Source organism: Glycine max, chromosome 9, assembly GCF_000004515.6.
Source record: "Glycine max cultivar Williams 82 chromosome 9, Glycine_max_v4.0, whole genome shotgun sequence".
NCBI lineage: Eukaryota > Viridiplantae > Streptophyta > Magnoliopsida > Fabales > Fabaceae > Glycine > Glycine max.
In genome coordinates this window covers 32526987-32551366 of record NC_038245.2, presented here as the reverse complement: position 1 = coordinate 32551366, position 24380 = coordinate 32526987, and the positions used below count along the sequence as shown (strand labels likewise).

The 24380-nt window shown below is 35.1% G+C and overlaps 1 pseudogene; it reads left to right on the top strand.

Moving 5' to 3' along the window:
- Window positions 1-13238: 13238 nt before the first annotated feature.
- On the top strand, window positions 13239-21484 carry LOC100805526 (uncharacterized; annotated as a pseudogene).
- The last annotated feature ends 2896 nt before the right edge of the window (window positions 21485-24380 follow it).

The following is a 24380-nucleotide window of genomic DNA, read 5'->3' as shown; positions in this document are numbered from 1 at the left end:
GGACTGTGAATTTATTTTTGTGTGTCCTTTCTGCTTGAGCAGTTTCTAGTTAAACTTTCAAGAGATTATGATAGAAATAAGGAAACAGTGATTTTAAGAGAGGGTGCAATTTATACAATTCTTTGGTGCATTTGGTTGGGAGAGAAGTGCTTCATATTTTCAAAGGTATCTCTTTACCTTGCATTTGTTAGTAGATATAGTTGAATCCGTGGCTTTAGTAAGAGTTTTATAACTTCCCATTTCTAAAAAATTGGTACCTTTGAAAACAAATTAGAGAGAATCATAAATACATTAAGATGAAGAGAAGATAATTACAAAGGGATAGGAGAAAATCATAAATAAAGTATCCTCCTTAATTACAAAAACACAAACATCATCGAAAAATGAAAAACATAATGGATAACCTTCACTTTCCCAAATATATTTATACATAGACAAAAACTATGAAGGCAGAGAAAATATATTTTTCTCCGTAGTTGTTGCCTCTTGAGGCTTTGAATTCAGTATATTCTGCTCACCATTTTCTGCACGATTCAAAAAGGAATCTCCTCCAACACAGGTTTTCCTGACTTTTGCTGATTGGACTGTTGAGTGCCATCAGCTTGGGCAGAACTTCCATGAACTGGTGGCCTCAAACCAGTTGTTGGTGTCACTGGTCAAGCACCTGGAATCCCTTGTTGCTGCTGAAAACCTTGAGACAGATAAAAGTAAAAAAAAATAAAAATAATCAAGAAATATCCTATACGACTAAGAGAAAAGGAAAAGTTTGAGACAGTGTAAATAAGGGAAAATACCTTGGCCAATACCCCAAGCTGCATTTCCATAAGCAATTTTTGGTTGGCCTGTCATTGACATCGGTGTCTCGTCAAACAAAACATTGCTTGGAAGAGACTGTGGAAGAGGACGACCTTCCTTATAGGGTTCCATCAAATACAGAGCAAAGCAAAACTCCTTCAAAGAAAGCATGCTATCATTATCCTGATCAGACAAGTCCCACACCTTCTTTAAGACATCTACACAAAGTCCACAAAGATCTTGCTATCAGAGAAATAATGAAAAGATTATAAGATTGGTCCACCTCTACAAGAAAATTTCCAAAGTAGTGAAGCATAAACAATGATAAAAGGTATTGTTTGTCCATTAAATGTAGTAATCAACATAATTCAATGACTTGTGAATCCTTCTGAAAATTCTCCATTTGACTTTAAGAAAAATATAAAAATAGTTAAAAGGAAGTACTGGAAACAAAGAAACTTGGCTTGCAACAAATTCAATGAGTTGGTTTTCTTATACTTCAGAACCAGCAGCTTTCACCACTTAGGCCCTTCGTATCTGTATAGTTTTTTCATCGTCAACCCTGCAAGCATATCTTTGTTACGACATGAGAAAGTCGATCATGGAATTAATGAAAAATGGAAGTGAAAACTATTTACAGTAACACACAGTATAACTCCTGCATGATACCACGAGGGGTGACTTAGCACCACATATTCCAGTTCTACAGGAGGCACCTTACACAAGTAATTTCATACCTTGATATATATAAGTAGAGCAATTTATTGATTTTTCAATTGGAAATTGAATTGTTATGACTTTGAGTACCTGATAATAACCATTGTTATTCACCTTCTATTTCTGCATGGCATCAAGCATAGGTTGGAAGTCATATTGATAAAAAATGGACATTTTATCCAATTGAGGAAGCGTTTCATCCAAAAAATGATTTGTACAAAGAAATCCAACTTGTGGTTATTGGGTCATTGGACTAAAATGGATAGTAAGCACCAGATAAAATCACATGGTACACACTACTCAAATAAACGTCAACTGAGCATACTAAAAAAAATGTAAACAATCCAAATGTCTAGTGTGAAACAAAAATTCCATCTTTGTCATCTACATGTTGCTAAATTCCATGTTTTTAATCTGCAAAAAATATGCTGCCCATTTTTTGCGAAGTGTTGTGATGGCCTCTTTGTCTAACGACGTTGCATTAGAAAATCACTGCGAAACTGAAAATATGAAAACATATGGTACATAAAACATTGAATTATACTTTCATACAAAAGTAACAATTAAAAACTGTTTGAGCCAACATACCCTATTCCATTCATTATTCAATCTGCCACTCACTATGCACCACATCCAATGCATGACATAATACCCACACTCATAGCCTCCGGTTTGAACATGGCTCTAAATGCAATATGAAATATATTTACTAAAGCTACAACAATGAAAGTAACACATGGCAGTAACTCAAAAGAAATTTTGAAGACATAATGACATACCTTTCGTTCAATCCACCGAGGAACAACTTGATCTCCCTTTCCTTCCAAACTGTTGGTTAATGTCTTCATTGCACTAGTTTCAAAATACTAGTAACGTATATAATATCAAAAACATTGTGTTTAACCACTATAATTGTTATACACTATTTGACTTTAAATTTACAAAGTAACCTGCTAATTGCACCCTTGATGTTAACATTAGGCTTTTTACGCAGGGAACATAACCAAACAACAATATTATCCTGTGGACATAGAACAATAAGTTGCCAATGTGCCCTGAAGACAAAAAACATTAGTTACGCAATTATAATGTATTTTCAAAACATTGTTCAACATCAAGTGGACTTACTGATTCTGATAAGCTCCTAGGTACACTTGTCGTTGTGATTCCTTGACCCATGTTTGAATGTATTGTTTACATTCTTGGCGTTTGTCCTTTGCGTTGTGTATACACTGAGGTTCAAGGAAACCATACATTGATCCATAACCTAAGCTTGTGCTCCAATCATTCATGAACTTATTTCAACCAAATTTCGGCAATTTTGTAAGTTTTATATTGTAGCCAACATTAATTATCAGTTAATATATAATTTGACCAGCTACTAAACCAAATTAACTTACATCGTCCACAACTGTAGTATGGATATGTTCAAACATTTGTCACCTAAAATTATCTCGGTTACATTTGTGTGTGTGATGAAAAAACCCCATTTGACATTAGGTATCCCAAATTTTGCCCCATCCCATGGCAACTCATTTGGCTTTTGGTAAACATCATAAAGGTTCTTAACCAATTATCCCAATGGATCAATTGCAGGCACTGTAGTGTCCATTCTTGCAGATGTAACCCTTTTCGGCATACGCATTTGTGAATTCTACATGTTTAATGAAATTCCAATTGCGATAGTTTTCAACAAAAATGTCTTTGCAATTAACATTGAGAGGGAAAACAATATACCTTATTAGCTACAGGTTTCATAAGATGTGTCGGCCACCCAACGAATGTCCTAATGGCCTGCCTCACAAATTGAATCTCTGATGTCGAAAAAGGGACTTGAGAGTCACCATGGTAAACATTGACAAAACTCACCCTAACCACATCATCTGCATAAGGGACATTGTGTATGGCAGACGCACTATCATACACTTTTCCCAATGCAACTAGTTTAGTACACTGGTCATGAACTACGTACAAGCCCATAGTATCCACGTGCTCATCAGAAGGATCTTTAGCTGATGGAATTGTGTCAGCTTCAGCACAACTCCCCTTGGTGCTCACACGTGCAACTACTACATGTATATCAGGTGCCTCAAGTGGCGGTGAGTGTTGTGATGCAATTTGGGATAACTCTAATTTTATTGCTTGCTTCAACTCTTGTTTAATTAATTCCAATCTTCGTTTGTTTTCCTCTTTTACCCTCCTCCTCCACGCTTCCTGTAAGTTTTTGTTTTCTTCCTCTACTTCTTTTCTCAACTATTCCTTCAAGTTGCCAATGATTTGATCCAGTTGTTGTTCACTGATTGATGTACAAGAACTGTTTGAGCCATGAGATGTTTGTCCAAAATACTGGCTGATTATGACACCTGTCCCTACCACATGTATGCAACCTGGATGCTCTGGCAGGCCAATAGCCATGTTCAATATGTCATCACGACCATGCGGAACAAAGCTTCCCCAGGTCGTCTATTCTTCTAAAGAGTCCTGTTAAAAACACAACATGACATTAAACATATCATAGGTTATGATTGATGTACTAAGTAAGACTGTGAAATGCGGAGGTAATTACTCACAATTTTGTCTGATATTTCTTGGGCCGCTATAGAGGTCATCTGCCCATATCACTTTGTGCGGGCCATCTTCCACTTCACATGTCTTGAAACCGGTGATGGTGGGTCAAGAATCAATAAAGAATTTTCAGTAAATTCTGCTTGGTGTTCTTGTGTCTTCCTTTTTTTGTCCAATAGTTTTGTTTTCTAGTAGACCATAACCCCCACGAGACAATAAGTGTGGGCAGTCATTGTATTTTTGAATTTCCCAAGCCTTTTTCCGTATCCCCTTACAAATAACAACCAACAATTTTTACAAAATTATTAAATAAATAAATGATAAGAATTTCAATTTTTATTTCAAAAGTCCTTAAATATACCTGCCAGGTAAGGGTTTCGCAGGTTTTTGCAAATTCTGCCCATGTTGTTGCATCAATACCATACTTAACAGAAGGATCATCTTTTTGATGATCGTCATTGTTAGCATAAACATATTTTGTCGTTAGGGATGACTTAAATTGCATCCATCTAGTAGCGATTGTTGACATCACCTTCTTTTTACCCTTGTTACCTTCAGGGATGTCAAATTTTCCCTCCAAATTGAAATTGTTATGTATCAGTTAGTGAATAATAATAATTTTAAATGATTTAAACATGTGTCGAATAGTAATGTCAACGTAAATACGCACTTACCAAAATGTCATCCCAAACTAGGTTCTTTAAAGATTCTTGTACATCATTCCAATTGGAGTGGATAATAAGAATTTTTTCACGCGCTACAACCCCCAAATAACTATGGAACTTTTCTTTCTGGGGGCCTGATCCTCTCCTAGTGGTAGGATTAACGTTAACCATTGGTCGCGGCTGATCCAAATCTCAGACAGTCAAACTTCTCAGCCGGGTCGATTGTCTAGTCTTCCTATACGTAGCCTCCAAAGGCATATCTGAATGTGGAGGGGATCCTGGGGGTATTGCCATATTTGTTTGCGTAAGTCAAACAAATTGAGTTAGGACATCATCATTTATATAAACAAAATATAAGCATTAACTTGAAAATATGAAAATACAAAAATGTATTACAATTATGAGATATGTTAAATACATTACTTTGTTCATACGCAGTTATGTACGAATGTTCTCCCATAAACCTTCATCATGATCGTTATGATTTGCATGTTCATGATCCTCCTAATGTTCCCCAGTTATGAATGGAATTTGTTCATAAAAAGTCGGCATCTCGCTGACATTAAGTGTTGAACCATCAATCTGCTCACCGATACAAGTTGTTCGCCTTTGTAGAACAACTGACCATCTTGAGTCACGTGGATCTTGGACATAAAACACTTGTCTAGCTTGCGCTGCCATGATGAATGGATCATCGTTGTAAGCAACCTTTTGAAGGTCTATCAAAGTAAATCCCATTTTGTCTTTACATACTCCAGTATTTCCATTAACCCACAAACACTTGAAAACAACCACTCTAAATTCGCAGTAATCATGCTGGGCCATAGAATCGAATCTCCCGCACAAGGTGAATTATTAACTAAATCATGATGTCAAAAAATGACGGTGGAAAATACATCTCCAATTTAGAAAGGATGATGGAAGCCTCATTCTCCAAGTTATCCAACTGCTGAGGGTCAATAACCTTGCTACAGATAGCATTAAAGAATAGACACAAGCACATATGACAAACCTAACTTTTTTAGGCAAGATACCACGAATGGCCACTGGAAACAATTGTTGCATTAACATGTGACAATCATGAGATTTCAAACCAACCAACTTCAAATCCTTAATTGACACAAGGCTTTTAATATTTGAAGAGTATCCTTGTGGTACTTTAAGATTTTGAAGACAGTGACAAAAACTTTTTCTTTTCTGTCGTTGACATTGTGTGACATGCTGGGGGCAAATACGTTCAATCACCTCGTGCAACTGGATGTAGCTGGTCTCGTATACCCATGTCAACCAAATCCTGACGACATTTCAAACCATCCTTTTTCTTGCCCTTAATGTTAAGAAGGGTGCTAATCAAACTATCACACACATTTTTCTCGACATGCATGACATCTAGACAATGTTGTACATGTAGATCACACCAGTAAGGAAGATGAAAAAATATTGACCTTTTCTTCCAAATGTTATTCCCAGATGCATCCTTTTTTTGTGTCTTACCAAAGATAGTATCGATGTCTTTCACCTGATCATACACTTCGTGTCCACCTAAGGGTTTAGGCGCACTTTCAATCTCATTATGTCATTAAATGCTTTCTTCAATCGTTGATACAGGTGAAAAGGTTTTAAAAATCTTCGGTGCCTTGTGTATATTATCTTCTTTCCATGTTTAAGTTGAATGTAATCGGTGTCTTTCTCACAAATAGGACATGCATGGTGTCCTTTCACACTATATCCGCTCAAATTTCCATAAGCCAGAAAGTCATTTATGGTGCAAAATATTATTGCACGTAACCTGAAGCTTTGTTGAACACTCTGATCATAGACATCAACCCCTTCAACCCATAATTTTCTCAAGTCTTCAATCAAGGGACTAAAATAGACATCAATATCATTTCCTGACTATCTTGGACCTGATATCATCATAGACAACATAATGTATTTTTGCTTCATGCACAACCAAGGAGGAAGATTGTAAATCATTAGCAAAACAGACCATGAACTATGGTTGGTGCTCAAGTTTTCGAAGGGCTTCATTTCGTCTGAAGCAAGACCAAGCCTTAGGTTTTTGGTATCTTGTCCAAATTTCGGATACAACTGATTAATTTTCTCCCATTATGGAGAATCAATTGGTTGTTGGAGGAAACCATCAATTATTCTACCATTTGCATGCCATCGAAGGTATTTTGCATCCTTCGCATTAGCAAACAATCTCTTAAACATTGGTATTATTGGAAGATACCAACAAACCTTTGTTGGACGATTTTTTTTTTCTGCTTCCATCATCATTGCATTGGTCATTGTTCAGTTTGTAACGTGATACCCCACATGTTGGGCAATTGTGCATTTCTGCAAACTGATTTCTGTACAAAATACAATCATTAGGACATGCATGAATTTTCTGGTACTCTATACCCACGAGACACAATATTTTCTTTGCCTCGTAGTGACTCTTCGGTAACATGTTATCCTTAGGAAGCATTTTTTTCAACAACACAAGAAAGTCAGTGAAGCTTTTGTCACTCCACCCAAATCTGGCCTTCAAGTTAACAAACCTAACACCACTGATAACCGAGTGAAGGATGTGCATCCCAAATACAAAGGCATCTTCAAATTTGTTTCTAATTTGTCATAATAACTTGCATGAGCTTGCCGAAAACCGTCTTTCCCAAGATCGCGTATCATGTCTTCCATACGATTTGTTATTTGTGCATAATTTGACTTAGTGTTAGGGGAGTTGACATTTGTGCCAATTCACCATGCCATATCCTATTTTTGTAAGTCGGATTGAAGCCTTCACATATAAGATGTGATCTAATGTCATTCACTGACTAACATCTTCCATTGACACATTTAACACAAGGACAAAAATATTTTCCACCTAGTGTTGATCCATTTTCTTGCGTAAAATGCAAGAAACTTTCAAACCTGTTTTGATACTCGTCACTTATGCGTAATACTTTAATACAACTTCGATCCATGTTTTGTAGTCTGTCATACCAGCTACGTTATGATATATGCATGAAAATCTCACTTTTTCATATAAAGGTAAGGTCCTCTCCCATTCAAGAACACCATTTTTTACTTCATTTATTCATACAGGTTAAGCATGTTATTATCAATCTGATGAAATTTCGGCAGCATTTCGCATTGGTCTCCAAGTACACAAAATGAAAGCGGTCGCATCAGCTTACCACAATCAAGTATGCACCCAGAGAATAAAGCAATATGGAGACCACTAAAATTTCATCAAATCTAACACAACATACTTAACCTATGACTGTGAATGAAGTAAAAAAAAGTGTTCCCAAACTGTCCAAACGAACAATTCAAGATTCAAAACAATGATTAATCCAAACTGTCCATATTAATCACTGTATTAAACATCAAACAGGAAACTAAGGTTCACTCATAATGCATACAATTTTAATAATAAACAAAATTCATATATTAAGACAATTCTAAGTAACAATTAAGGGGGATACCAACATACATACCTGCAGTGCAATGACGGTAGGTTAAAAATTGTATGACTGTATCATCACAAAAGCAACAAGAAGATAAATGTGCGTTAACTTCCAATGCCTCTCAAAAAGTATTACCTACAACCAATAGATCGCAAAATGTGTAGGTGACAAACATAAGCAGTAATTTTGAATACATTGAAATGTATATATTGTTATCTAAGAGAAGCTATATATGGATATTGACAGAGGTTTTAAGGGAGGAATTAAAGAATGCACGTCTAGTTTCTAATCCTGGTTGTTATCCAACTTCTGTTCAACTTCCTCATCCCATTCATAAAGGTCAGCATGCTTACTTTTCACTAAACAATGCATATGTAAAATAATTGAATTTTCCTTTTAAGAAAATGGCATGTGATTAAAATGTTAAAATTAATATAAAATTGTGTCCTAAATTTGTAATGATTCTGTTCTGGGACTGTAACTTGTATCACTTTGGCTTTGCATTGGCTTCAAATTTATGGTCTAGGCTGTTAAACTTGATGTACTTTTCACTTTAACCAGATTTATCTGATGTTCAGTTCACGGCCTGTTTAAGGGAATCAATGTTTCAGAGATGTGAAGAAACTGATAGCTCTCCTACAATGACTAGTTTTTAGATCACCCTTTTTTTGTCTTGTTTATTCTCATTTTGTTTTTCCTTCATGATGATTTGATTTCTTATTCTCCAACCTTTTATACTTCTATCATTTTCTCTAAACAAATTTCTTCTTTTATCAAAAAAATATAACTAGGCATATTTTGCATTTATTTAATAACATTTATAGCACAAAAGGGAGGAGTATTGAATTTATGTTGTTGTCCATTTAGTTTGCATTAAAAGGCATTACATGGAAATAGTGATATTACTACTATCATGCTATGCATTTACATCTATCTAGTGAATTGGTGAAAAATATCCAGGATTCTAGATAACATATGAATTCGACTTTTGGATGTGTGCCTATACTAAACTTATTTATCAAGTCTGTGTACCTTGACTTAAGTACTCAAGATACTAGATCAAGAGTTGTTTTCAAGGATGGAAGCATTGTCCAAGGACTTAGGCTCAGCTTTATGCTTCTTATTTTAAAAACTTATTTTTCTGTATTTATTGATTTTATGATGCTTGAAGTGTTTCAAATCCCCTTTAAGTTTCTTCTTTCAGAGTTTTCTTAGTATTGAGCTTAAAAATATTATCATTGATGCTAAACCTGTTGTGAGTGGAGCAGGTTAGAATTTTGATGCACATCTTTTGTATTTTATTGCATGTATTTCACAAACATTCTCAGCTTAAGCTTCTAATTTCCATGTGGTTCTGTTACTTGGTTCTTGTTGCAGGATGTAGTGCCAAAGAAAATTTATTGTTCACTGAAGTAACTGAAGGTCTCAATTCTTATGGTGCTACCCAACATCGTCATGGTAAGTCTAATTTTCTTCTTATTAGATTTATGTATTTCAAATCTTACAACTTCAGCCTAACTAATGCATAGGACATATTTTATCTTCCTGTTTATACTTTTGTGATATTTTGGAATAAACTAAAATGATATAAGTGAAAGTAATATTATAATAGTCTATTTATGGTTTATCTTGATTCATGGTTTATTGCTTTATCCTGCTTGTTTCATGGGGTTGTGGAATGTGCTATCTTGATTCATGGTTTATTGCTTTATTAGTATACTTTTTGGTTCATGTTTGAATTTCTTGGTTTGACCCTTTATTAATTTCTTTTTTCTTTCTGGTGATTTCAGGACGAAGAATTTGTTGTTGTGTTGGAAAATGGAGCCATTCCTCGAACTCATAGGGTTAAAGGGACTAATTATTGTTTAATCAATGTTTTTCCAAACCGAATTCCTGGAAGAGCAATCATTATATCTGTTGTATGTTTTAATTTTTTTCTCCTATATATCTGTTAGTCGTCTTATATGACTAATTTTTGTATAGAAAACATTTTCCAAAACTTGTGTAGTTCTGCCAATTTATGGTTATTTCATAGTAGTTTGTAAATAAATATTGTTTTATTGTTAAAGTTGTCTCTAGAATATTTCCATTGGATTTAATGGTGAAATCTATGCAATTTCAGGTGAAAAAGAGGCTAAGTCATGAAGTGATAAAAGTGACAGTTGAGCTTAGCTCATCAGTTGGGCTAAGCACGCATCCACCGCTAAGCGTAGCTTCAGCGTGCTTAGCGCGATAGAAGAATCTGGTAGAGCATCAATGTGCGCTAAGCGCAACAGTTGTCTTCAGCCAGGCTCAGTGCACAACTGGCACTAAGCTCAAATCCACTTACTGACACTAAGCGTGAGGGTGGCGCTAAGCGCAACATCGTGGGTTCAAAGCCTATTTAAAGCTATTTTGTGCAGGATTAAGGTAACAATCCAGAGAATCACCATCACAAATAGAAGTCAGAGCACACCATAGTGCCTATTTCAGGAAAAGAGCTCTGGAGGCAGCAAGAGGAGCATCTTTTGTAGAGATACCTAGGTTTTGTAATTACATAGAGATTAGTGAGTTGCAGAGTGATTTTGAAATGCTGAGAAGAGGAGGAGGGACCCCCTTTCTTATGTAAGGAGCAATTATTCTCTACTCTTAATCTCATTTTTGTTAGGGTTTTTCTGTAATGGCTAGCTAAATACCCTTGTTGGGGGTTTCTAAAGAACAACTGATGTAATTACTTTAATATCTAATTGATTGTTTTTCTTGTGTTCAATGCTTCTTTCAGTGCTTAAATTCTGTATGCTCTTGGTCTGATCAACCATTTGTGTGCATGGTTAGGTGACTTTAGCATTGGGAAATGTACTGTTGCCTTGGAACTTGAATGAAGCAAGATTGAAACTGAGTCTTAAATGAGGGATCTGAGGATTAAGTTTTGGTTTTAAATATACTGTTACAATAATGTTGTTTGGTCTAAGTCTAGTCCAACAAGAGGGATCTGAGGACAAAGCTTTGGCTAAATTAGTCTAAACTTTCGTAAGCTATTTAAGTTGAGTCTAGTCCAACAAGAGGGATCTGAGGACGGAACTTGGATTGATTCAATCTAACTAGGGATCAAGGTTTAGTAATTTAGGCTACAACATAGAACACAAAAGCATGATTGATTAGAGAAACATCTTTATATACATCAGTTGGTTTGTTAGAAAGACCCAACACCTTTACGTACTGCTATCAATCTTACTTGCATTTTTACTGTTTTTAGCCTAGACTTAGTTTAATTCTATTCTAAACCATCAATTATCAATGTTTCTTTCTACAATGCCTTATTTCTGAATTTAACCCTATCTAATACTAGTTCCTTGAGTTCGATACATGGATTCATCTGTATAAAGAAAAAAATTGGACAAAAAAAGTAACTGCATGGGAAATCCAACAATATCTAGCTGAAATTGTGTATTTAATGATAATATGATATTATTGTTGACATGACTCGAACTATGTTGATGTGTTGTTGCAGATTGATAATTTAGTGAAGGGAGCTTTAGATCAAGCTTTACAAAACCTTAATTTGTTAATGGGATTTCCAGAAAATTTGGGACTTCATTACCTGCCTCTTTTTCCTTAGAGTAGTTGTCTTGTCCAACTAGAGCTCCAAATCTGCAATCACAATTCCACCAAAATACTTGATGGAGCAGAGGAAATATTTTCAAAGTTATGTATTTTCATTCTCTAGATTGTAATGTGAAATTCTTCAAGAATTTAGAAGGGAATTGGTTATGGCATTGGCAGGGGATACTAAAGCAATTTATGTTTTTTTTTTCCTTTGTCTTGATCTGTAATGTTACAATAAGTCTCGAAGGTGGTGGCATGTAGTTTTCCATGGTTGGGTGTCATAAAATATTTAACAATAAAAAATAATCTAATTTGAATACTTGTGCCAAAAGATATATCACTCTCATGATATTGTCCAAACAGGGCATTTTATCCAAAACCAACCCACTTTAGTAAAAGACTAGGAATAAGTCAAGCGTATGCTAAATTTTAAATTCTATTAACATATGATACACATCTTCAACTTTTCAACAAGTGAAGGAACACCGAATATAAAACTACCTAGATAGTCAAGTTATCATAATTTAAAACAAACTGATTCATGTCAGGAGACAAGAGTCATGATACAACAATTTTATTCGTATAACTAGTAAGATTTATGTAGATGACATAAAATTGTTCTTGCTAAGCACACTATAGATTTGGATGGTAGTTTAAATGCCCACCATTATGTGTTCATAGATTATACACTTTAGGGTCAAATCTGAAATTTCTAATGAATGTTTGCGAGCTAAACTCCAGTTTGTCCATATGCAAGGATTCTAAACCTCTAAGTCAATATTTGTTAAAGATGGTGAAGTTAAAATCAGATACCGTGCACCTTTAGTTGCTAGGTTTTCTTATATACCTCTCCTTAAGCCAAAGGTTAAGTTTTCCACATGGTGTGTGAGGAGCTCCAATATCTTGAATTTCTTGATTTGCATACTCTACTTTATTATGATTGTTTGTAAACTATTTTAGCGTTTATCTAATAATTTTAAAAGTTTACATCTTCACACCTAATAATTATCAATATGAAAAAACCCAGTCAAGAGTTTCATTACAAATACTGGGAATTCTCACAATACTAAATAAATTATGTAGATTATACTAATAATATAATTTACAATGAAGTGTGCAATAAATTTCCTTAATACAATTATGCTATATATATTATAATCTCAACTACTTTTTTTTCTCTTTTACAATTTTATCCTTTCAATCTCCATCGAACAACTGACAAAAGGAGGGAAAAAGAAGAAAATAATGAAAAAAATCTTAACCTTTGATTAAAGTAATAGTATATCCAATGGTTGTTATTACCTTCACATCATTCATCCTAAAACAGACCTAGTAGACTATGCTGTATGATTACTCCATTCTGTTGGCACCTTTGCAAAACCCACTTGTTAAATTGCAATCCCCTCTCAAAAGGGTGTTCCAATTTGGTTTCAAGTTTTTATTTTTAAACATGTCTCACCTTCTATCTGTTGCTACTACTTCTTCTCGTTTCCAACTCTTGACCCTCAACAACACATTCACAACCCAACCTCCCTTTCTCGGATTCAAGGTACCCTTTTCAACGTTTTCTCTTACAATATTCTTGCTTTCTCCTAGTAGGCAAATGTGAAACGCAACATGTATTTGTTCATTTATTATATTATTTATGTTTCAGGGTCAGGAAATTTGTATATAATGCATTACTCAATCTGAACATTGCCGGTTATGATATGTTGTGGAGTTTTTGAATCTCATAGTATAACCATGTGTGTATAAGTTGTTTGTACAATTTAACGAGAAAATTAGATTAAACTTTTTCATATAAGTTTCATAAGCTATCCTAGAAAGCTTTTCGAAAATAACTTATGAAAATATCATAAGCTTTTTCCAAATACCATAAGATAAGTTTAAATAAGTTGTAAATAAGCTCTTCCAAAAAGACCCTAAATAATACATGTACTCACGGTAAATGTCTTTTACACTGTAATCCAATCACAACTCATCATGTATAATAAGTTCATTGACTTTTATAATAACCACCTTAAAAGTCATTCAAAGGATGATTTCTTATTGTTTGATAGCATAAAAACTTTTATATTGGTAGTGTATGCCTATTACAACTCTTTTGAATCTTGTGTACCTCTACATTTGGTTAAAAAAAGTGATTTTCTAAGGTCTGGTTACTGGCTTCATAAGGTAAAGTTCCCCATTTTTCTTGTTGCATAGGGTAAATCATGTTTTTTTTAGAAGCACAGTTGTTGCTTGAGTGTTAAACCATTTTGTGCATCCCAGAAGAGAGGGGCCAATATCTCCTGTTCTATGAATATGTCAGCACAACAATCAGATGATCATGGGAAAATGAAGCTGGACCAATTAATAGACAAAGTGCAAAAGCTTTGGGACAGTTCTCCTGAACCGATGAAGAAATTCCCGCATAACAAGGCTTCAGACAACTTCATTCAACTTATTCTTGATCTTATTTTGGTTGTTGTCAAATACCTAGTTGTACCTGTATTTGCAGTTACTGATGCAAGCTCCATTGGAGCTTGTAGGCCTAGGATCTTCTTCATCAATGGATTCCTTTGCTTCTTGGAAGATCAATGGCAGCGGAATGGAGAAAGGGAAAGAGAGAGGAGACGCCACTTCAAGGAGAAGATGAGTCTAGAAGAAGCTCACCACCATAGGAGGCCATGGATAAGAGCTTGGAGGAAGAAGGAGATGAATGAAGGGAAAGGGAGAGAAGAGCACGAAATTTTGTGCTCTAAATGAGCTTTGAAATCTGAAGTTTAATATTCAAATTATCAAAGTTGAAAAAAATGCACACACATGACCTCTATTTATAGCCTAAGTGTCACACAAAATTGGAGGGAAATTCAAATTTCACTTGAATTTGAAATTGAATTTGTGGAGCCAAACTTTGGAGCCAAAATTTCACTAATTATGATTAGTGAATTTTAGTTATGGTTCAGCCCACTAATCCAAGATCAATTCCAAGATTCTCCACTAAGTGTGCTTAGGTGTCATGAGGCATGAAAAGCATGAAGGACATGCACAAAGTGTGACTATATGATGTGGCAATGGGGTGTAGTAAGCAAATGCTCACCTCCCCCTCTAAAATTTAATTAGATTGGGCTTCTACCAATTCAATTAAATTTATTTCCAACCACACACATCAAATATCCACTTAGTGCATGTGAAATTACAAAACTACCCCTAATACAAAAACTAGTCTAGGTGCCCTAAAATACAAGGGCTGAAAAATCCTATATTTCTAGGGTACCCTACCTACATTATGGAGCCCTAAATACAAGGCCCAAAAATAATGAAACCTTAATCTAATATTTACAAAGATAAGCGGGCTCGTACTTAGCCCATGGGCCCGAAATCTACCCTAAGGCTCATAAGAACCCTAGGGCCTTCTCTTGCATCTCTGGCCCAATCTACTTGGAGTTTTTCTATCCAATGCCCTTGCAGAGTAGGATTGCATCATTCCCTCCCCCTTGAAAAGGATTTGACCTCAAATCCTGAGGTTCTTGATACTCTGGGCTCCTTCCCTTAACACCTGTAAAAAGAACAAAAACATATGTATTAGTGGTGTTTAGTATGTTGAAGTAAGGTAAGGTCTGAAAACTCATTTCCTGGGCATCTTCCCATGAAGGAACATGGTTCCTCACCAACTCAATGAGTGGTGCTACAAGTATAGAAAAATATGGGGCAAACCTTTTGTAAAAGTTTGTTAAGTCTTGGAAGCCCCAAATTTTTCTTACACTTGGTGGAGCGGGCCACTCAGGAATGACCTTTATTCTCTTAGGGTTCATGGGAACCCTTTGATCACAATTTAAAAAATTAAGAAAAGTAAAGCAATAGAACATACCTTTTTCTGTATTTTCATGTTGATTATTCCTACCAAAAAGTATGACAAACCTAAGGTGTCCCATATGAGTGCCTAAGTTTGTATTGAAACTAAAAATAAGAACAAACCTACCTAATGAGTCCCTATGTACACAAATCATAAAGATGTTGGGTGCATGAGTAATTTTACAAAAGAGTGTTGCACCACCCAAAGCATTCATCACACCACCTATTTTAGGGATTTGGTGCCTAATAATACCTATTTTGGGCACCAACAAAGCACAAGGATTTAATCTCTTGCGAACCAAACCCTCATCCAACAACTCCTTTACTTGAGGAATAAACTCAAGCCTAAGAGATGTGGCAATGCTAACAAGTGTCTTTTTACAAAGGAGAAAATGTGGAGGTTGTCTAAGAAGGGAAATTTCTTTAATATTTGTCTTTATTTCAAAATGTCTTTCCTTCTTAGCTAACCTCTTGGAGGAGACACTTACCTCCTTACACTCCTCCTTAACCATTAAAGGTTGTCCTTCTTCTTGGGGGTAGATCTCTTCACTAGATTCTTCCCCTTTTGCTTCTTCACTTTTACTAGAGGAAGGTGAAGTAGTAGCCTCATCTTGGCTACTATAAATGTCTTGGCCCCTCATAATCATGGTTTTCTTGGTGGGGCATTGAGAAGTAATGTGTCCTCTTCCAAGACATTTAAAGCACTTCATGGAGCTAGTCTTCTCTTGCATACTAGCCTTAAGGGGTTGCTTTTCTATTGTCTTCCCCTTATCATCTTTGGGCTTAGAAGGTCTCACCCCTAAGATTCCTTGACCTTGGTCTTTCTTTGGATAAGAGTGAGAGCCATAAGATTTTGAAGTAGACTTCCTTTTAAGTTGTTGCTCTACCCTTATTTCCCAATCTAAATTGGCCTCTACATTGTCCTTCCCATGGAAGTATGGGAGTTTAATGTTAACCTCTTGAGGCTTTCTTTCATTTTCTCTCCTATGGGAGTGAGGTCTAAGATGTGACCTATGCCTTCCTTCATAATAGTCACGAAGTTCTTCACTTAGGCTCTTGCAAGAGTTATGACTACTATAGGAGACATGTTTTTCTCTTTTCATTTCTTTCATTATTTTTCTTCTTTCTTCCTCTCTTATTTTCTTTCTTTCATCTTGACTTATTTCTTCCACTCTTTTTTTACCTTTTTCTTTTCTCTCTTGTTTTTCTTTCCACAACTTAAGGGATCTCAACTCATCTAATATCTTATACAAGGGGTCCTTAGGAGTAGAACCCTCACCATTAACACTAAATAAAGAATGAAGACTCATGTTGGTTCCTAAGTTATGGTTCTTTCTTGTTGGGGGTTTGAAAACAAAAGGTAAAATAAACTATGGTTGAAACTAGCCAAAATAAACACTAAAAGAGGTGTGAAAGATAAGGTAAAAACTAATTAGTAAAAGGCAAGCTATCTAGGCAGTTTGACAATGGAGGGTAAAGGAAATAAGCTATGAAAATAAGCAAGAAATTAAAGTGCAAGAAATGCAAACTAGGCGGATCCTAAGAGTGTTTGGGTGACCTCATTTAAGGTTCCCAACAAAACACTCACTATCCTAAGGGGAAATTGCCTAAAATTATTACACACAAATGGAAGTAGGGTGACCTAGCGGAGGCTCCCAACTTACTTCCAATGAAAGGCCTTTTTGTTACAAAATTTGAAAGCAAAGCAAATTGCCAATTACAAAATTACAAAGAAAAAAGTCCTCAATTGTGGTGGCTTTTCTCTCTTTAGTGTTTCACTCAATTTGGAGTGCTTCTTAGTCCAATAGCTCTTAATGTGGTTGGCCCCTTGCTTCTTGACTCAAATTCTTCAAGATATGGCACCAATCCTCCTTTCCAATTCCCTATATGGCAACTCACAAGCAAGGAAACAAAGAGACAAGCAATAACCAAAGACAAAAAAAAAAAAAAATGAAATGAAAGCTAAACCAATAGAGTTTCACAAGACAAATTTCCAAGGATTATTCAACAATTAAAGCAATGAAAAGCACAAAAAGCAAGCTAGGACTCAAAGAGAAACCTAGAATGGCTCTAGAGTAGAGTAGAAAAACTCTAAAAAAAAAGACTCAAGAAACCTCTAGTTTTGGCACTTGTTTTCACAATAATTTTCAATTGAAATTTCAGAACTAGGATTGGTATAAAATATGCACCAATTATAGAACAAATTTTGAGCCAAAACAACAAGCACACTTTCCTTTCACTTTTCTTTTTTTTCCTGGACACTGATTTTTCTGCCAACTTGTGAGATTTTTATTATTTTTTTCTTTAATCCAAATCGCTTGATTATTTTTTTATAATTTTGGTCCAGATGTCTAGAAAATTCAGTAAAAGTTTTAGCTCAAAAAACGTAGTTACCAATTCCCAGTAATTTATACAAGTTCGTATGTTCAAGCTGCCAGCACTAGCGATTTCAGCCTAGAAATCAAGAGTAGTGTTTATGTTGCTTAAGGCTTGGATAGTTACAATTTGTGTTTGCTTATGCTCAATTATCTTGAATAACACAATTAAAGAGAGCTTAAGACTTATTTTGATTCACAAATCCAGCCACAACTCAGCACCACAACTCAACTTCATCATAGGCATCATGTAGGAAACTTAGAAAGCAAAAAAAAAAAAGTTCAAGAACAAGACTACTTCTAGGAATTGATTTAGAACATGTTATGAACTAAATAACATGCATGAATTAGACTCAAAATTCAAAAGATAGGCTAAGAATGACAAGAATACATGAACAAATGTATCTAGAATTCAATCAACAAAATAAAATTCAACACAAACTTAGAACATAATGTGACAATTACTATGACTAAACATGACTCTAAGACAACATGGATTAAGTGATTTACACTTAGATTTTTGTGTTTTTTTTTTCTAATCAATATTTTGGAACAAAATTTAGATCTAAAGGTTCAGAACAAGAATATTATGAATGAAAATTGATAGAACCTAAAATCAACACAAAAACAAGATTCAAGAGTAGATCTACAAAATTTGAACCATGGAAATGCAAGAACAAGTGTAGATCTAAGATTTAATCGGTTTATTTTTTTTTGAATCTACTCTATCCAGCACCAAACCACAAGACAATGGAGGATATACATGGAGAATAAGATGAAGAACAAGGAATTAAAGAGAATTCACCGAACAAAAAGATAGAGGAAGCAAAAGAACATCACCTAGATGAAGATGCTCTTGATACCACATGATGCAAGCTCCATTGGAGCTTGTAGGCCTAGGATCTTCTTCATCAATGGATTCCTTTGCTTCTTGGAAGATCAATGGCAGCGGAATGGAGAAAGGGAAAGAGAGAGGAGACGCCACTTCAAGGAGAAGATGAGTCTAGAAGAAGCTCACCACCATAGGAGGCCATGGATAAGAGCTTGGAGGAAGAAGGAGATGAATGAAGGGAAAGGGAGAGAAGAGCACGAAATTTTGTGCTCTAAATGAGCTTTGAAATCTGAAGTTTAATATTCAAATCATCAAAGTTGAAAAAAATGCACACACATGACCTCTATTTATAGCCTAAGTGTCACACAAAATTGGAGGGAAATTCAAATTTCACTTGAATTTGAAATTGAATTTGTGGAGCCAAACTTTGGAGCCAAAATTTCACTAATTATGATTAGTGAATTTTAGTTATGGTTCAGCCCACTAATCCAAGATCAATTCCAAGATTCTCCACTAAGTGTGCTTAGGTGTCATGAGGCATGAAAAGCATGAAGGACATGCACAAAGTGTGACTATATGATGTGGCAATGGGGTGTAGTAAGCAAATGCTCACCTCCCCCTCTAAAATTTAATTAGATTGGGCTTCTACCAATTCAATTAAATTTATTTCCAACCACACACATCAAATATCCACTTAGTGCATGTGAAATTACAAAACTACCCCTAATACAAAAACTAGTCTAGGTGCCCTAAAATACAAGGGCTGAAAAATCCTATATTTCTAGGGTACCCTACCTACATTATGGAGCCCTAAATACAAGGCCCAAAAATAATGAAACCTTAATCTAATATTTACAAAGATAAGCGGGCTCGTACTTAGCCCATGGGCCCGAAATCTACCCTAAGGCTCATAAGAACCCTAGGGCCTTCTCTTGCATCTCTGGCCCAATCTACTTGGAGTTTTTCTATCCAATGCCCTTGCGGAGTAGGATTGCATCAGTTACCTCCCTAAGTGAAATGTCGTACTGTGCACATGAAAGGAAGCTAGTCTTTGTTCCTCTTACGGTTCCCTTTGGAGTTGCTGTGGCTAGGATCCTTAAAGAGACTGCCCTTCAGTTATCTCCACGTCTAAGGGTAAGATAATTGGTTGTGCACCATTTTATATTTTACATATTAGAGACATTTGTCGAATGTAGCATTAAGCTGTTGTTTTTTCTAAAATTACTTTCCCACATTCAGAATGAAACAGTTGTGATGCTTAAGCTCATTTTGTCGAATGTAGCATTGTGTCTTTTACTCATTTAGTAGAAGATTTAAACAATCACATTGCCTCCATATCATGAGTTGCTAACAATTGAGGTATGTTTCTTTTGAATCAGTTAATCTCACTTCATTTGATGAGTTTTCTTTGCGGATATTTGGCAGTGATTAATAATACAATGACTACCTTAGATGTTCATTTATTTCGAAATTCTTATTTAGGCATCCAGCTTGAATTAAGAATTTAGGATGAAAGAGGGGTGAGAATAGTAAGGGTGAGGTGGCAAAGGCTGTAACAGAATTGCCAAACGTGTGAGAAAGGGATTTAAGAATATATAGGGAATGGTTAGGAGAGAAAGGGTTCACGTTTTTTATTTGTGAATTTTGTTATGGACGGAGGGCAATAACCTCTCTGTAGGAGCCTAGCTCTGTGGCAGTAGGATTACACTCCTTCTGTATGTTTCCTTGTTCTGTTAGCAAATAATACAAACATTCCCAGATTTATGTATACTTTTCCTTCTTTGTTTTTTGGTCCCTAAGAATATTAATATATTTTGAGATCATTTTTATTGGTTATAATAGAAAATGATATGAGAAACTCAATCTGGTGTTGCCTTCCTCCCTATTTACTGTGTTGTGTAGCTTATGTCTTGTTTGACACCCTTGTACCATAGCTTATGACTGGTCTTGTTTTCAGGATTCAGAAGTTCCATGGAATTTAATTGCCATTGCAATTTTCTTCACATTGATCAAATTGCCTGGACCATATTACCCTTACTGAGTACGTATAATTATTCCTTATTTTGCAAATGGGGTTCTGTTGAGAACTCTATTGTTTGCAATATTGTGGTATAGAAGACCTAAAGCATTGAAGATGTTGGATTCTAGTTAGTTAACTCACTGAGTTATGATACTTGTTGCCTGCAAAGTCAATTTCAGTTGTAAGTACTATTATTAACTCACTCTACAATTTATTATCCTAAATCCAATACATGTGAAAAATATGTGATTCTTTGGAATTTGCAGGAGGCTATAATGTGTTATCCAATTTTATGAGTAAATGTTATATATTGTGGGATTTTAACAAAGCGGAAATGCTTGAGTCCAACCCAAATTTAGTTTTATCATCAAGCTTAAGCCTTATTTGGTTAAATCATTTGCAAGTCCCTATAGTTTAACTGATTTTTTTTATTTTTTTTTATCAACAAATGTTAGTTTTGTTAGCAGAAGGGATAAAACCCGCAACATTTTCCCTCTTTCCTTCTCCCTTAACCATCCATCCCACCTTATATCTTCTTTTTAAATTGGTGCTTATAATTTAAAATTTTGTAATTGCGCCCCTATACTGCCCAATATTTTCAAATAAGTCTCCACTCATCAGTAAATATTAAGTTTAGCTTTTATCAAATATAGTTTTTGGGGGGTTTTGATTATTGCATTTATTTTTTAGCTGTAAGCCGAAACATGCTATTAATAAAAGATTGTTTATTAAATTAGGCCTGGTGAAAATGTTTTGTATAATAATGGTTCTAGTAATAATTAACCAATATATTGAAGTTTGCTTGTATTAATCTTGCAATGTAATATAGGTGTACTTGTCAATATCATGCATAAGTTGACTTCAGTTTTTTATTCAATAATGTTTTGTATTAAAATGTTGTTGGTGAATCATTGACTATGTTTACTCTGATATAAGAGACCAAGTTTTTACTAGTGAAGATTTTAGTGGAGAGTTAAGCAATCCATTGAGATTTTGATTGAATTTGGATTTCACTTTGTTGAGAAAATAGTTTGTCTTGCAAATATGTGGTTGTGATGAATGGTGGGGGTAGATAAAGTATCGAGAAATAGATGTCAACTAGACGTGCATTCTTTATTCCCTTAGTTTGCCTCTATGTGTGGGGCAAGTATTATTAGCATACAATAATAGCATTGCTATGCAAACAATCATCATAAACACTCAAAGTATGCCGATGTTAAAATCTAAATGATTGACTACAATATATTTTACACACACTTAAAACAAATTATATGAACCACCAACACACATACAATATATATTTTTGAAGCCATATGTATGTCAACATACATCATTCTTTTTATTTTCAGAGTCGACAACTACATGCTGTTTATATCAAATATGAAGGCCACTTAAGACTCACATCCACAAATGACTCTCCATGCATGTATTCATACGGAAAAAAAAGGCAACCTGGAATTTGCTGTAATACATACAACATTTAGGAGACATATCTAAATTGGGGGTCAGCTTCACGAGAACCTTATGCACTTTGACCAAGTAGTATTGAAAGCAAGTGATGACGGCTAGGCACGGCAAACAGGAAGAAAATTGAGTGTCGGGGACTATTACTACTGAGTTCACACAGCTGCATACTAGGTAGTAGGTCGCGAGAGAGCGAAAGAACATGTGAGACACATTCAAAGCCTGTTAAGTGCCCCCAACAAATTATATTACAAGTAATATTCAGAAAAGAACTAAGATAATGAACATTTTACTGAAAAATGAACCAGAATAATTAAAAATAAATATAAGAAAATTCATATCACTACTAGTGAAACAAAGAAAATATGTTGTTTAGAATGTTCATTGTTTATATCCATCATTACTACTATCATCTAGTAAGTAGGGGGAGGGAGTACCCCATTACATGGTCAAGTCATGCCACCACCTTTTGTAGGTGCTTATTAGTGATATTTACAGATCATATATACCAAAGAAGATTATTGGCAACATGAATCAAACTAATCCTTCCAAGCAATAGCTTTGACCCTAACCAACTTTGAATCAATACCCATTAACCATCACTAAAATCAAACACACCTTCTAGTATTGCATTTATAGAAGCAATAATACGACCTTAATTAATCTCCAAGTATCTCTTTCTGTCTTGTATAACAATAATGGATCAAAATGTGTCAGAAAACTCCTCCAATAAAAGGATTTTCCTATAGTGCAAACCAAATTAAACTAAATAAGTAAACTAACATACATCAATTAAAAGGTTTGGTCATTGGGGGTGACAGGCATGGCAAAATATAAAGACTGTATATATGAAGTACCAATTGCAAATCAGAAAGCTAAATAATGAATTAAAAGAATCATGAATTGTAAGATCAATTATTAAAATAACAAAGTATATCTTTCATTTCACTTATAAAGCGGTAGAAATAGGTAAGGAAATAGAATAAATTTTTATTTCCTTTTTATCACAATAATTGGATTCTTTTCCATGCAAATCTCTCTCATAGTGGTATTTATAAGGTACCCGAAGTACATAATCCGCATACATAATAGGCAAAATTGTAATTTTGGTCCCCCACCTTAGCTCCAATTTCGCATTTGGTCCCCCGGTAATTTAGTTCACAAATTTGGTCCTCCTGTTTTATAAAATCCTCCAATGTTGGTCCCAGACGCCTCAATTGGACATTGACCGTTAAGCAATGACGTTGACTATCACGTATCAACGTCTGAGAGGCACCTTGAAACTGCTTGCATTTTTTAGCCCATTTGTGGTAAAAAAATTTTACACTGAAAAATCCCTAAAACCAACTTTTTAGAAATTCATAACCCTAAAGCTTGGTTTTTGGAAGCACAAACCACAAACCCATATCATGAAGGTGTCGCCGTGGGTGAAGGTGCATGAAGGTGGGTGAAGGTGCGTGAAGAGTCGTTGTTGAACATCCTAGGAACATGGATGTGGCTTTTGTTTTCAAGTAAGTTATTTTATTTGTGGGGTTTATTTGTGGATGTGGTTCACAGAGTTTAGGGTTTTGGTTTGTGTTTGTGCATGCCCTTCAACCAAGTGGTTTTGGTTAATTTGTGTGGTCGTCATGTGTGGATAGTTTTGTGTGTTTGTGTGGGGTTTGTTGGTGGTTCAATTGTGTGGAAAGGTTTGAAGGTGGCAGTGCTGATGTCTAAGAGGGTCAATTAAAGAGGCAGATGAAGAAGAGGAAAAGTAATGAAGACAAAGAATTAACTAAGAATTTGGACAAAGAAAGAAATGGAGAGAAAAAGGTAGAGAAAGAAAAAGAAATTGAAAAAGAGAAGGCAGAGATTGCTCAGAAATCGACCTCGATTGTATTAGGGTATAGTTCAAGCATCGGAATGCCGCATGTTGATTATAAGAAAGTTGTCTTGCATAATCACAAAGGCAAACTAAGTTGGTTGGGTCATGCTTTCGTTGCTCCTAACATTGTTTCTCTTTGAAATACCAACTTGACTAGTCTGTAGTTCGTCCAATCACCTACTTTTTTGAGTCAAACTGAT